The 16953-nt window shown below is 41.4% G+C and overlaps 1 pseudogene; it reads right to left on the minus strand.

Annotated features, from left to right (window-relative positions):
* LOC134465971 (uncharacterized) lies at nt 1-15826 on the minus strand (annotated as a pseudogene).
* Between the last annotated feature and the right edge of the window lie 1127 nt (nt 15827-16953).

Below are 16953 nucleotides of genomic sequence, written 5' to 3' on the forward strand. Positions count from 1 at the left end.
TCAGACCTGTAGAGGGCAGAAAAAGGGAGGTTCACACAGCAATGCCCACACGTGTCTTAATCATATGAGAGCATATTCTCTGGGTCTTGTCTGAGTAAGGATCTCCACACTAGCATGGAGCGAGTAATCCCTATTTTAAGAGCTGTGTTCTGCCTTGAGGTCTTGGCTGTATACTTCAGGGCCTCCCCAAGGCACGGACGGATTATCCACAAGGGCCAGGGGCACCAACCATCTTTTCACCAGTGAAGTAGCACCACAGGACACAAGCTTTACAAATATTTGTTCATAAAGGGGGCACCTCTGAGGTATAGTGACCGGGGCACCTCCATGGCTCCAAATTAACGTCTGACAACTGGCCAAAAGGTGAAAAATTTGTTTGGCTGGTAGAAACGAAAACATACTAGCCCCTTTAACCCATTAGTGAGTGTGTATTTGGCTGGTAAGGCATCTACTAACCATTTTGGGCCCTGGGCACCCCATTATCTTAATATGGTCCTGCCCCAAGGTGACTCAGGATCCCCAGCATGGCAACCCAGAGCTGCCTCAAGGACATAACACAATTAAATCCACAATAAGACTTACATCACAGCCACCAGTGTCCAATCTCGAGAAAGACGCTGTTGATATGACACACACAGACAGAACGGACAGACACACACTGCAGGTGAATAACGTATTCCCCAGGAGACCTCCACTCTGGTAGGCTGGAGTCCTAGTTGAAGAGCTCATATGTAAATAGCTCTAAAAGCCATATTACAATGCATTATATAATAACACATTTTGTAAAAATTTGAATGCATTTTGTGACACCATTTTTCTCATCTTGTAATAAATTATTACAGAATGTAGAATTTATAACAAAATGTGGTAGTCTATTAACCCTCTTCACTACAAGTTATGCCTATTTTCCCTCCTGGGATATGGGCCACCCACAAGGGTTCTACAGGCATGTCTGTCCTGTGCAAGTTCCTCCAGTTGTAGCCTGCCATCTTGTAGTCCACCAAATGTTCAGTTGCTCTTTATTAAGCGGGCTTGCGGAGCAAGGACCATGCAGAGCATGGCCCTTGCAGAGCAAGGCCCGATTATAGTAATCTCTAAGTCCTGTTTCTTTTATTATTAAGCGGGCTTGCGGAGCAAGGACCATGCAGAGCATGGCCCTTGCAGAGCAAGGCCCGTTTATAGTAATCTCTAAGTCCTGTTTCTTTCATTATTATTATTATTGGTCTTGTGCAGGGATCTCCTCCTAGACCTTTCGAGATAGAGACACCGTTCAAACACTAAAACGACCGGCTCGGCTTGGAGATCGCGTATAGTTATAGGCTTCTCCGTGTCTCTTGTCGTTTTCCCGTTTTTGGCGATTTTGTGAAAAGCCTGGGTTCCCATTGAAAACAGTGGTGGAACCTCCATGAATCAAAGTTCCGCCACTCTAAAGATTAGAGTGTAGGAGGCTTTTTCGGTCATAAAACATCAACACTTTCACCTAGAAGTTTAGTTGACGCGTTGTTAGCGAGCTCTATGGGATGTCTCCAAATTGTGAAAGTTTCATCTCCCAACTCCCAATACTTTTTAAATGGCAGGTTTGTAAAAAAAACAGGCCTGGCTCTATGGAGAATCCCATTCATTCGAAAAGTGCATTTTTCAAGAGATCAGCGCATGTCCCACACGGAGGTCCATTTGTGCCTGAAAAATTTAACCTATAAACTTCATTCAAAGACTGTTAGAGACATCACAAGCATGACTCCGATCTGTGAAAAGGACACGTGCCAACTCCTTTTAGTTTTTTTACAACGATGTTGTAAAGACAAAAAACTCATTCTCATTTTCTCCCCTGTTAAAGGCTCAATACTAACTGTCTTTCAGTCAATCACAACAGGTGCAGCCAGTGAAGGATTCCATTTCAACTGTCACTGTCTCAAGATTCCATTCTTAACGAGCAGGTGCGAGCAAGCATTCTAGAAGTCCATTGTTCAGCTCTGCAATGCAATGTAATATAGTCTTGCTGGACTATGCATGACAATTAGCTGCTTGGCTTAGTGGTAATGCATGCTGCTGCATTAGAGATATGGAGGTTGAGGGTTCGAAACCCACACGAAGCAATGTTGATTTTCTAAATCATATCATATGCAGCGTTCCTTGGCCGACTTAAAATGCCATACATGTATATCATTTAGTATGGATGGCAAATGTGCTGAATTACAGATATTGAGGTTGGGGGTTCGAAACCCAGTCAAAGCCATGTTGATTTTCAAAATTACATCATATGCAGTGTTCCTTGGCCAACTTAAAGTGCCATGTATGTCATTTAGTATGCATGGCAAATGTGCTGGATTACAGATATGGAGGTTGGGGGTTCGAATCCCAGTCAAAGCCATGTTGATTTTCAAAAGTATATCATATGCAGTGTTCCTTGGCCAACTTAAAATGCCATGTATGTCATTTAGTATGAATGGCAAATGTGCTGAATTAGGGATATGGGGGTTGGAGGTTCGAACCCCAGTCGAAGCCATGTTGATTTTCAAAATGATATCATATGCAGTGTTCCTTAGCCAACTTCAAATATCATGTATTGTATGTCATTTCATATCAATGGCAAAGGGGTTGGATTACAGATATGGAGGTTGTGAGTTCTAATCCCGCTCGAAGCCATGTTGATTTTCAAAATTATATCATATGCAGTGTTCCTTAGCCAACTTAAAATACCATCTATGTCATTTAGTATATCCCCAAAATGCAGAGCTACAACACTTTCAAGATGGCTGAATCCAAGATGGCTGAATTGTTTGGCCCATAACTTCTGACTGGGTGGATGGAGTTTTTCCAAGATTTCTTTTAGCTTTGTTTTCTCAATAGTACTTTGTTTCATCTCTGCCCCAAAAGGCAAGCCCGCTTCCAGCATTTTCTGTGAGAATGCATTTCTAGTTATTATTATTGGTCTTGTGCAGGGCAGCAGTAAAATAGAAAATGGATCTCCTCCTAGGCCTTTCGAGATAGAGACACCGTTCAAACACTAAAACGACCGGCTCGGCTTGGAGATCGCGTATCGTTATAGGCTTCTCTGTGTCTCTTGTCGTTTTCCCGTTTTTGGCGATTTTGTTAAAGCCTGGGTCTCCATTGAAAACTATGGTGGAACCTTCATGAACCAAAGTTCCGCCACTCTAGAGATTAGAGTGTAGGAGGCTTTTTCGGTCATAAAACATCAACACTTTCACCTAGAAGTTTAGTTGACGCGTTGTTAGCGAGCTCTAGGAGATGTCTCCAAATTGTGAAAGTTTCATCTCCCAACTCCCAATACTTTTTAAATGGCAGGTTTGTAAAAAAAACAGGCCTGGCTCTATGGAGAATCCCATTCTTTCGAAAAGGGCATTTTTCAAGAGATCAGCGCATGTCCCACACGGAGGTCCATTTGTGCCTGAAAAAATTAACCTATAAACTTCATTCAAAGACTGTTAGAGAGATCACAAGCATGACTCCGATCTGTGAAAAGGACACGTGCCAACTCCTTTTAGTTTTTTTACAACGATGTTGTAAAGACAAAAAACTCATTCTCATTTTCTCCCCAGTTTAGAGCTCAATACTAACTGTCTTTCAGTCAATCACAACAGGTGCTGCCAGTGAAGGATTCCATTTCAACTGTCACTGTCTCAAGATTCCATTCTTAACGAGCAGGTGCGAGCAAGCATTCTAGAAGTCTATTGTTTAGCTCTTCAATGCAATCTAATATAGTCTTGCTGGACTGTGTATGACAGCTAGCTGCTTGGCTTAGTGGTAATGCATGCTGCTGCATTAGAGATATGGAGGTTGAGGGTTCGAATCCCAGTCAAAGCCATGTTGATTTTCAAAATTATATCATATGCAGCGTTCCTTGGCCGACTTAAAATGCCATGTATATCATTTAGTATGGATGGCAAATGTGCTGAATTACAGATATTGAGGTTGGGGGTTCGAAACCCAGTCAAAGCCATGTTGATTTTCAAAATTATATCATATGCAGTGTTCCTTGGCCAACTTAAAATGCCATGTATGTCATTTAGTATGCATGGCAAATGTGCTGGATTACAGATATGGAGGTTGGGGGTTCGAATCCCAGTCAAAGCCATGTTGATTTTCAAAATTATATCATATGCAGTGTTCCTTGGCCAACTTAAAATGCCATGTATGTCATTTAGTATGAATGGCAAATGTGCTGAATTAGGGATATGGGGGTTGGAGGTTCGAACCCCAGTCGAAGCCATGTTGATTTTCAAAATGATATCATATGCAGTGTTCCTTAGCCAACTTCAAATATCATGTATTGTATGTCATTTAATATCAATGGCAAAGGGGTTGGATTACAGATATGGAGGTTGTGAGTTCGAATCCCGCTCGAAGCCATGTTGATTTTCAAAATTATATCATATGCAGTGTTCCTTAGCCAACTTAAAATACCATGTATGTCATTTAGTATATCCCCAAAACGCAGAGCTACAACACTTTCAAGATGGCTGAATCCAAGATGGCTGAATTGTTTGGCCCATAACTTCTGACTGGGTGGATGGAGTTTTTCCAAGATTTCTTTTAGCTTTGTTTTCTCAATAGTACTTTGTTTCATCTCTGCCCCCAAAGGCAAGCCCGCTTCCAGCATTTTCTGTGAGAATGCATTTCTAGTTGGTTCTCTTGTGCAGGGGCAGTAAAAATAGAAAATGGATCTCCTCCTAGGCCTTTCGAGATAGAGACACCGTTCAAACACTAAAACGACCGGCTCGGCTTGGAGATCGCGTATGGTTATAGGCTTTTCCGTGTCTCTTGTCGTTTTCCCGTTTTTGGCGATTTTGTGAAAGCCTGGGTCCCCATTGAAAACCATGGTGGAACCTTCATGAACCAAGGTTCCGCCACTCTAGACATTAGAGTGTAGGAGGCTTTTTCGGTCATAAAACATCAACACTTTCACCTAGAAGTTTAGTTGACGCGTTGTTAGGGACTGTTCGTTATTTATTTAAGGGGCCGTCGGAAGATTGACATAGGGCTTAAAAAAAAATCGCTTGACCCTCCCCCTCATGTATACGAAAAATACATGACCCTCCTTCTAACGGCGAAAATTGTTCGATGACCCTCCCCCACACACTTTATCGAGTTTTAGATTGCAAAACATTTTCTTTTCACAAAAAGCGTTGCATGACAACGCTAGTCTTTAAAGCCAACGCCATTGTTAAGATATCTTGAACACTAGACTTCACGAAGGCGGTGGCGATTTCAGTACTACTACGAGAGTTCTAGACTGTATTCAGCGGGTGTTGGAGGAAGATGGTACCGCCCTGTGAAGCGGAGAGTCGGGGATTTTACACTGAGTTCGCATGTTTTTTGCCTCATATTTCGAGAGAGAGAGAAAAAAAATATATATATATATATATATATATATATATATATATTAATGAATCTAGGCACACACACAAAAAAATGAATGACCCTCCCCTTTAGATCAAAAAATGTTGGTTGACCCTCCCCTCAACACAGGAAAAAATGGCATGACCCTCCCCCATATTCTTCCGGTGACCCCGAAAATAAATAACGAACAGTCCCTTAGCGAGCTCTATGGGATGTCTCCAAATTGTCAAAGTTTCATTTCCCAACTCCCAATACTTTTTAAATGGCAGGTTTGTAAAAAAAACAGGCCTGGCTCTATGGAGAATCCCAGTCTTTCGAAAAGTGCATTTTTCAAGAGATCAGCGCATGTCCCACACGGAGGTCCATTTGTGCCTGAACCCTTTAACCTATAAACTTCATTCAAAGACTGTTAGAGAGATCACAAGCATGACTCCGATCTGTGAAAAGGACACGTGCCAACTCCTTTTAGTTTTTTTACAACGATGTTGTAAAGACAAAAAACTCATTCTATTTCTATCCCCTGTTTAAGGCTAAATACTAACTGTTAGTTAGTATCAGAACAGGTGCTCCCAATGAAGTGTTCCATCTTAACTGCCACTGTCTCAAGATTCTATTCTTAACGAGCAGGTGCGAGCAACCATTCTAGAAGTCTATTGTTCAGCTCTTCAATGCAATGTGATATAGTCTTGCTGGACTGTGCATGACAGCTAGCTGCTTGGCATAATGGGAATGCATGCTGCTTGATTAGAGATATGGAGGTTGAGGGTTCGAAGCCCACCCGAAGCCATGTTGATTTTCAAAATTATATCATATGCAGTGTTCCTTGGCCAACTTAAAATGCCATGTATGTCATTTATTATCAATGGCAAATGTGCTGGATTAGAGATATGGAGGTTGAGAGTTCGAATCCCACTTGAAGCGAATCTGATTTTCAAAATTATATCATATGCAGTGTTCCTTAGCCAAGTTAAAATACCATGTATGTCATTTAGTATCGATGGCAAATGTGCTGAATTACAGATATTGAGGTTGGGGGTTCGAACCCCAGTCAAAGCCATGTTGATTTTCAAAATTATATCATATGCAGTGTTCCTTGGCCAACTTAAAATGCCATGTATGTCATTTAGTATGGATGGCAAATGTGCTGAATTACAGATATTGAGGTTGGGGGTTCGAACCCCAGTCAAAGCCATGTTGGTTTTCAAAATTATATCATATGCAGTGTTCCTTGGCCAACTTAAAATGCCATGTATGTCATTTAGTATGGATGGCAAATGTGCTGAATTACAGATATTGAGGTTGGGGGTTCGAACCCCAGTCAAAGCCATGTTGATTTTCAAAATTATATCATATGCAGTGTTCCTTGGCCAACTTAAAATCACATGTATGTCATTTAGTATGAATGGCAAATGTGCTGAATTATAGATATGGAGGTTGCGGGTTCGAACCCCAGTCGAAGCCATGTTGATTTTCAAAATGATATCATATGCAGTGTTCCTTAGCCAACTTCAAATATCATGTATTGTATGTCATTTAATATCAATGGCAAAGGGGCTGGATTACAGATATGGAGGTTGTGAGTTCGAATCCCGCTCGAAGCCATGTTGATTTTCAAAATTATATCATATGCAGTGTTCCTTAGCCAACTTAAAATACCATGTATGTCATTTAGTATATCCCTAAAATGCAGAGCTACAACACTTTCAAGATGGCTGAATCCAAAATGGCTGAATTGTTTGGCCCATAACTTCTGACTGGGTGGATGGAGTTTTTCCAAGATTTCTTTTAGCTTTGTTTTCTCATTAGTACTTTGTTTCATCTCTGCCCCAAAAGGCAAGCCCGCTTCCAGCATTTTCTGTGAGAATGCATTTCTAGTTTACATATTCTCATTCTGACTGTGCCCACTAGGCCAAGCCGCTCTGCCAGTGTACACACACAGTGCCCAGTTCAAGTCTTTCTTTCAGCATGGACAGTTCAAGTCTCTCTTTCAGCAAGCCCAGTTCTGCTTGCCAGCTCAAGTCTCTCTTTCAATGCACCCAGTCCAAGTCTCTCTTTCAGTGTGTCCAGTTCAAGTCTCTCTTTACATCAGTTCAAGACTCTTCTTCAGTGTGTCCAGTTCTGCTTGACAGTTGAAGTCTCTCTTTCAGTGTGTTCCATTCCACCAGTTCAAGTCTCTCTTTACATCAGTTCAGGTCTCCCTCTTAGTATGCTCTCTCTTTCAGCAAGCCCAGTTCTGCTTGCCAGCTCAAGTCTCTCTTTCAATGCACCCAGTCCAAGTCTCTCTTTCAGTGTGACCACTTCTGCTTGCCACAGTTCAAGTCTCTTTTTCAGTGTGCCCAGTTCCATCAGGTCTTTATTTCAATGTGCCCAGTTCAAGTGTCTCTTTCAGTGTGTCTTTCAGTGTGTCCCATTCCATCAGTTCAAGCCTCTTTTTCAGTGTGTTTTACTGTCAAGCTCAGGTCTCTCTTTCAGTGCATCCCCATTCTGTCAGTTCAAGTCTTTCTTTCAGAGGCCCCAGTTCTGCTGCCCGTTCAAGGCTCTCTTTCAATGTACCCAGTTCAAGACTGTCTTTCAATGTGTTCAAGTCTCTCTTTTAGTCTGTCTTTACATCAGTTCAGGTTTCTCTTTCAATGCACCCAGTCCAAGTCTCTCTTTCAGTGTGTCCACTTCTGCTTGCCACAGTTCAAGTCTCTTTTTCAGTGTGCCCAGTTCTGCTTGACAGTTGAAGTCTCTCTTTCAGTGTGCCCAGTTCTGCTTGACAGTTGAAGTCTCTCTTTCAGAGCACCCAGTTCTGTTTGACAGTTGAAGTCTCTCTTTCAGAGCACCCAGTTCTGCTTGACAGTTGAAGTCTCTCTTTCAGTGTGCCCAGTTCAGGTCTCTCTTTCAGTGTGCCCAGTTCAGGTCTCTCTTTCAGTGTGCCCAGTTCAGGTCTCTCTTTCAGTGTGCCCAGTTCAGGTCTCTCTTTCGGTGTGTTCCAGTCCATCAGATCAAGTCTCTCTTTCAGTGTGTCCACTTCTGCTTGCCACAGTTCAAGTCTCTCTTTCAGTGTGACCTGTTCCATCAGGTCTTTATTTCATGAGACCAGTGGTGCCCACTGGAGGTATGCCAGCTCTGCTCACCCGGGATACGAACCCATGACTCACACCATTGCAGTCAAGTGAATATACCATTACACCACAGGGCTTCCTGTGAACCTGTTGATGAATGCTTTCACTCTTGGGGTAGGGCACAAGAGTTTTAACTAATGATTAAAAGAAGCTTGAAGTGGTCAAATAGCTGAGCTTGGAACATGAAAAATGCAGGTTCATACCCCATTGTGGAGATGACCATACTTTCTTTCATGCTTCCTGAAACATGTTTTTTTTAGCAATGCTGCAAAGTAACACAAATTCTTTGAACTGTGTAAATTGGAACTATATAGGCCATTTGACACTGTGGATGTCAGCAGCTTGAGTTTGGGCAATTATGGACCAGCAGTTGGCCTTGAAGCATGAGGATTGCGAGTTCAAATCCAAACACAGAATCAATGCACAGCAAAGATAGACTACAACTAAATGTATTTCCAAATACAGTACAAAATACACAGCACAAAAAAGTTGCAAAAAATTAAAAAAAATACTTCACAGTAACTGTATCAATTATCAAAATACTGTGTTTGCATTTTCAAAGTACACAAAATACAACAGACACTAATGGAGTGACCATGACTAGCGTTGTGTCTGTGTTCTGATTAAGATTAAGCTTGTCTCCGTCCTTGGTGTAGTGGTTAGAATCCCTGTTTTGAATGCCAGAGGATCCAGGTTCAAGCCCCAGCATGGGAAACGTACCTTCCCTTTGCTAGACAAAAATGGCTTGTAAGACATGATCAACAATAACAGTTAGACAGCAATAAAATGTATCCCTACTACTCTAAACCTCAAAAACTCCTGTATAACCATGATTTCCATTCAATTCTGGGGTGCGTTTCTTGAAAGCAAAGTTGTTAGTCAGTTACAGTAGCAACTTTGGTTCATAAAGGGGGCACCTCTGCAGTATAGTGCCCGGGGCACCTCCAGGGCTCCCAAATTAACACCTGACAACTGACCAAAAGGTGAAAATTCAGTTTGGCTGGTAGAAAAGAAAACGCATAGTACTTGCCCCTTTAACCCAGTAGTGAGTGTGTATTTGGCTGGTAAGATAAACATCTACAAGCCATTTTGGGCCCTGGGCACCACATTATCTTAATACGGTCCTGCCCCCAGGTGAATCAGGATCCCCTGCATGGCTACCCAGAGCTGCCTGAAGTAGCCTAGATAACACACTTAAACCCACAACAAGACTTACATCACAGGTCACAGCCACCAGTGTGCAATCTGGAGAAAGATGCTCTTGATGACACACAGACACAACGGACAGACACACACTGCAGGTGACTAACGTGTTCCCCAGGAGATCTCCACTCTGGTAGGCTGGAGTTGAAGAGCTCATGTAAACACCTCTAAAAGCCATGTAACAACACATTACGCAATAACACATTTTGTAAAAAAATAAATATTGAATGCATTTTGTGACACCATTTTTCTCATCTCTGTTCTGTGCAAGTTCCTCCAGTTGTAGCCTGCCATCTTGTAGTCCACCAAATGTCATTCAGTTGCTCTTCATTTACATATTCTCATTCTAACTGTGGCCGCCACTGAAAATATGCCAGTTCAAGTCTCTCTTTCAGTGTGTCCTGTTCCATCAGTTCAAGTCTCTCTTTCAGTATGCCCAGCTCTGCTTGCCAGTTTGAGTCTCTCTTTCAGTGCACCCAGTTCATGTCTCTCTTTCACTGTGTCCAGTTCTGCTTAACAGCTCAAGTCTCTCTTTCAGCATGCCCAGTTACACCAGTTCAAGTCTCTTTTTCAGTATGCCCAGTTCTGCTTGCCAGTTCCAGTTGCTCTGTCAGCATGCCCCATTCCATCAGTTCATGTCTCTCTTTCAGTATATCCCATTCTGTAAGTTCAAGTCTCTCTTTCAGTGTATCCCAGCTCTAAAAGCCATGTAACAACGCATTACGCAATAACACATTTTGTAAAAAAAAAAAACATATTGAATGCATTTTGTGACACCATTTTTCTCATCTCTGTTCGGTACAAGTTCCTCCAGTTGTAGCCTGCCATCTTGTAGTCAAATATTGTTCAGTTGCTCTTCATTTACATATTCTCATTCTGACTGTGGTCGCCAGTGGCCAACACTGAAAATATGCCAGTTCAAGTCTCTCTTTCAGTGTGTCCTGTTCCATCAGTTCAAGTCTCTCTTTCAGTATGCCCAGCTCTGCTTGCCAGTTTGAGTCTCTCTTTCAGTGCACCCAGTTCATGTCTCTCTTTCACTGTGTCCAGTTCTGCTTAACAGCTCAAGTCTCTCTTTCAGCATGCCCAGTTACACCAGTTCAAGTCTCTTTTTCAGTCTGCCCAGTTCAAGTCTCTCCTTTCAGTGTTTCCAGTTCAAGGCTCTCTTTCAGTGCACCCAGTTCTGCTTGCCAGTTCCAGTTGCTCTGTCAGCATGCCCCATTCCATCAGTTCATGTCTCTCTTTCAGTATATCCCATTCCATCAGTTCATGTCTCTCTTTCAGTATATCCCATTCTGTAAGTTCAAGTCTCTCTTTCAGTGTATCCCATTCTGTAAGTTCAAGTCTCTCTTTCGGTGTACCCAGTTCAAGTCTCTCTTTCAGTGTGATCAGTTCTGCTTGCCAGCTCAAGACTGTCTTTCAACGTGTCCAGTTCAAATCTCTCCTGATATGTCAGTGCTTGTCCCTCTTTCATTGTGCCCAGTTCTGCTTGACAGTTGATGTCTCTCTTTCAGTGTGCTCAGTTCTAGTCTCTCTGTTCTGCTTGCCAGTTCACATTTCTCTGCATGCCTGCCCAGTTCTGCACACTGGAGGTACGCCAGCTCTGCTCACCCGGGATACGAACCCATGACTCTCACCATTGCAGTCAAGTGAATATACCATTACACCACAGGGCTTCCAGTGAACCTGCTGATGAATGTTTTCACTCTTGGGGTAGGGCACAAGAGTTTTAACTAATGATTATGGTAAAAGAAGCTTGAAGTGGTCAAATAGCTGAGCTTGGAACATGAAAAATTAAGGTGACCATTACTTTCTTTCATGCTTCCTGAAACATGTTTTTTTTAGCAAATGCTGCAAAGTAACACAAATTCTTTGAACCGTGTAAATTGAAACTATATAGGCCGTTTGACACTGTGGATGTCAGCAGCTTGAGTTTGGGCAATTAAGGACTAGCAGTTGGCCTTGAAGCTGAGGATTGCGAGTTCAATTCCAAACAGAGAATCAATGCACAGCAAAGATAGGCCTACAACTAAATGTATATACAAATACAGTACAAAATACCCAGCACTAAAAAGTTACAAGATAAAAAATACTTCACAGTAACTGTATCAATTATCAAAATACTGTGTTTGCATTTTCAAAATACAACAGACACTAATGGAGTGACCATGACTAGCGTTGTGTCTGTGTTCTGACCAACACTCAGTCTGGCTCCGTCCTTGGTGTAGCGGTTTGAGTCCCCGTTTTGAATGCCAGAGGGTGCAGGTTCAAGTCCCAGCATGGGATATGTAACTTCCCTTTGCTAGACAAAAATGGCTTGTAAGACATGATCAACAATAACAGTTAGATAGCAATGAAATGTATGCCTACTACTCTAAACCACACAAACTCCTGTATAACCATGATTTCCATTCAATTCTGGGGTGCGTTTCTTGAAAGCAAAGTTGTTAGCCAGTTAGCAACTTTGGTAGTTACCAATGTGACATTGCATTGCAAACAACATCAAATGTTATTATTATTATCATCATCATTATCATTATTATTATTATTAAGCCCAATAGGTCAAGCCCAAATGAAACGACGTAAGGGTTTGTGAATCTGAAGCCTTCAGTTGCATGTGCTGGATTTCAAAAAATTAATCTGTCCTGCTGTTCTCATTCTCCACAAGAACTGAGGCTCTATCACAGGGCCCTGTCCACCTCCAAAGCAGTTGGCCATTTGCCCCAATGTTTGCTAGTGAGTCCTCTTGTGGTGAGATGACGCAAGAAGTAAATATCTAGTTAGGGAGACATGTTGCATATGTTTTTTTGGGTTTTTTTACTACTTGTGTACATTTTCTGAAGATATAAATAACATTTTTAAACAAATGTAAATGACTTCAACTGTGTTTGTCCGGATTTAGGATGTCTCTTTTTTCATTCACCCACCAACTGCCTGGATCTCCTGAAGTTGCTCAGGCAACCAGCAGAGGGGGCTAGAGGACAGGATGTGAATTGTAAGGGATGGTAAGATGCTGAAAGTATCCAGAATGTCTTTGTACCACTTTGACATGCAGAGAATTCATTATCTTGAGGTTAATATTGGCACATTTTGGCCTAGATTAAAAAAAGAATGGCCACACTGTATAATGATTGATTTTAGTTCACCAGGATCATGTAAGGTTATTTGTCATCGTAGGATATGTAACCTGTGTTACATTACATTACACTTACAGTTTCTGCCGACTGCTTGCACACAATTTGCTAAATTTGGCTCATAGAGTCAAAACTCTACACACAAGCCAATTACTCTCAACACTTAGTAGAGATAAACCCATCACATATATGGCAACATGAAGCTCTGCTATAAAAGCATAAACATTGCCATAAAAACCTTACAATCTTCTGTCAAAACCTCACTTTCATGTCAAAAGACACACAAAAGCACCAAATGAGAAAACAAATTAGATCAACTTTAAAACAGTTGTCTGCTTTATACAAAACACAGCAGTCTTTCTTTTTGGAGCAGTCTATTCAGTCTCACAGAATGTACATTTTCACAAGACCCCAAAATTCAATAGGCCTACTGTACATTACAAAACTGCACCTTACAGTACAGGACATTAAACCGAAGCAAAATATATCTCAAACAGTACATCACTCTAAATACAACAGTGTGTAGGTGAGCTTATGTACCTTTTTTGTGTATTGGTTATAGTATTCACAATTTTTCAAACATGACAATCACAATATGATATAAATATGGGGTTACGTCAACATGCTGTAATGACAATCATCAATGACAATCAAGTCAATATAGGCTACTTTGTTTGGTTATGAGGTATGAGGTATTCACGAAATACAATACATTTTCACAGACACACTATGCAGCTGACATCTACTACATGACATCATCAAAATTATATCATGTTCAGTCAGTTTGCTCAAGTGGTCTTGCTTGGTTATGTTCTGAAAATGACACTATTTCTACAAACTATCATGTTCACATTACCTACAGTATTTGCCTACTGCTTGCACACAATTTGCAAAATTTGGCTCATAGAGTCAAAACTCTACACACAAGCCAATTACTCTCAACACTTGGAGATAAACCCTACACATATATGCCAACATGAATCTCTTCTACCAAAACCTAAACTTTACAATAAAAACCTTACAATCTTCAGCTAAAATGTAACTCTGGTTACAAAGCACACACACTAGCACCAAATGACAACACATTTCAGCTCAGCTGTAAAACACCAGTCTACTTTACACAAGACAATACACTCTTTCAGGTTCAGTGTTTTATTCAATTCCACGAAGCAAATAGGCACTTACGTAACAAAAAAAACTGAAATACGTAGACTCCACAAGTCTGTAAAAAAAACTAAAACAAAATAAAAATCATGATGAAATACAACAAGTGCAGGCCTACTTTACAACAAAAAATCACTCCAAAAACAAAACCATAGCAGGCCTACATTACAGAAGCATTACAAAATAGTTAGGGATTCTGCCTTCTGTTTGGGTCTGGCCACATAACCTCATCTACATCGCAGGCAATATCCTCCCTTGCCAAGCATCGGGGGAAATAGGCTCTGGAGTGCCTTATCCATGCCTGAATTGATTGTACATCAATGTCACCGCAGGCCTGTTCCATTGCCTGCAGAAGAGGCTGACGGGCGTGTGGCTGACGGTCATACACGCGCCATCTCCAGGCGGAGAAAAACTCCTCTATTGGATTAAGAAATGGCGAGTAAGGGGGCAAGTACATGACATTGAAATGAATGTGATTGTTGAACCAGTCACGGACCAGAGCAGCCCGGTGGAAACTTACGTTGTCCCAGATCACAACAAACCTGGGCTGGTCTGGTCTGTCCTGCACAACTGTGAAATGAAGCGCATCTAAAAAGGCAATGATGTGTTGGGTGTTATATGCGCCTATTTTTGAATGGTGATGAAGCAACCCCCTGAAACTTATGGCAGCACATAGTGTGATGTTTCCACCACGCTGCCCAGGGTCATGCACAATTGCCCTTTGCCCGATTATATTGCGCCCCCGACGTCTCATCTTCGTTAAGTTGAATCCGGCCTCATCAATGAAAATGAATTCATGCATTTGGTCGGCCCCATCCATGTCCATGATTCTCTATGAGAAAAGATACAGTACTGTAAATAGTAGTGTAACATTATGAATGGCATTACTCAAAGCACACATCTACAAAATAGAACCATTCCACTCCACCTAACTCTCCACAGCTTTATGAATGTACCTATAAGGCACTGCACAGATCTAAATTCAACTGTCAGGGGACATTCTTTATCACAGTATACTGGAAATGTAAGGGCTAACAATATTTACCTGTACATATGCATGGCGAAGTTCCTTCACCCTGTCCTCATTCCTTTCGAATGGGACTCTGTATAAACTGTTTCATTGAACATTGTGCTTCACGAAGATGCGTTGGATTGTAGAAACACTGACTTGATTTACATTGTGAAACGTTCCTTGGTCAGCTAGAATCTTGTGTCTTATCTGGTGGAGACGGATGCATTGTTGGCCCTCACAATATTGACTACTTCAGTCTCCTGTTGAGGACTGAAGAGCCGTTGGCGCCCACCTCTACTTGGTCTTCTGGTCATTCTACAGAAATATGCAGACAAGTGTTACATATAAATTATTGTTTTTTACAATTCTTTTACATTATTGTAACACAGTACTACACTGTACTGTACATTACTATAGTGTACTCTACTGTACTGTACTGTACTCTACCTTACTGTCCTGTCCTGTCCTGTCCTATACTGTACTGTACATATTACAAAAAGACCACCTTCGTTCAAAAAGATCAATCAGTCACAGTGCAGCACTTTAGCTTACAGTAAGTATGTGATATGGCTGTGTGGTAATACAGTATAATACTACACAATTCATCACTGTAGATGCTTTTTACGGCAGAGGAGAATCAAACACATACCTGTTTTCCAGTCGGAATGTCCGGATGACAGAGGCCACTGTGAACCGGCTGAGGTTCGGGTGTACCCTCAGCCCAGCCTCTCTCATTGTCAAACCATGGTTAACCACATGGTCCACCAATGTTGCCCTAATATCATCAGTTATGACATTGCGTAGCTGACCTCTCATTCTATGTCCTCCTCTCAATTGTCCTCTTCCTCCTCCTCCTCCTCCTCCTCCTCCTCCTCGTCCTCGTCCTCGTCCTCGTCCTCGTCCTACTCCTCTAACTCTTACTCTGCCACGAGCTCTCCCTGCATCCATGTTTACAAAGTAGGGCCTACACAAAAAGGCTTTAACTGGGGCCTTTTTAAGGCTGACTAATTGGTGTTCAATTTTAAAGGTAAGTGTTTTCAGGTGTGTGCCAATGTTTAGTCAATCCTCCAGTGTGTTTTATGTTTTGAACATATGTGTTTTCCCAATGATATGATGAGTGTTCATTTTTGAATGGAGTGTCTTATGAAGGGGAAAGTGTGCAGTGACCATGAGCAAGTGTGTAGCATAAATCAAAATGTGTGTTGCTGAATTGCTACTACAGTGTTAAGCAGCAATTTAGTTTAAGGTACCGACAGCTGTGTTTCAGTTATGTTACCAACAACTTAACAATATGCTGTTTTGGTCTGAGCATCAGCCTATAGTGTTCAAGCAGTAGGCAAATACTGTAACATGTGATGATGAAGACAAAAGGCTACTCTTGGCGGCATGTATCAGGCTAGGTTTTACAGCACGTGAGTCAGTCAATGCCATACTCCATATTCTACACTTTAGTACCATTGTACTATTCGCCTTGTTTAGCATACAAGCAATCAAAGTAAAACAAATAAATGCAAAATAAAACAAATGCAATGTAATATAAAGCATGCAACTTTGTAACATGGCAGAATAGTGTTCAATTTTGAAAGCATGTGTTTTATTGTCTGTGTCTAAATCTTGTCATACATCAGTGTGTTTTGTTTTTTTAACAGATGTGTTTTCACAATGACACTCTGAGATTTTACTTTTGAACAAAGTGTCTTGTGTATGAAATTGTGTGTAGACAGCTGGAGTCTGTGTGTTGCGTAAAGGAGCAAGTGCCTTGCTAAACCGGTATGAAAGTGTATGCTTACTTTTGTTTAAAGTCAAGCAATAAGTGTTTAAGTTATGCACCAACAACTTAACAATATGCTACTTTGGTTTAAGCATCTGCCTATAGTGTTTAAGCAGTAGGCAAAAACTGTAATCCAAACTCCAAAACACTTTATCCACATTAAATAACACTTCATTCAAAGCAACTGATAGATTTTTTTCACAA

This window comes from Engraulis encrasicolus, chromosome 16, assembly GCF_034702125.1.
Source record: "Engraulis encrasicolus isolate BLACKSEA-1 chromosome 16, IST_EnEncr_1.0, whole genome shotgun sequence".
NCBI classification, from domain to species: Eukaryota; Metazoa; Chordata; class Actinopteri; order Clupeiformes; family Engraulidae; genus Engraulis; species Engraulis encrasicolus.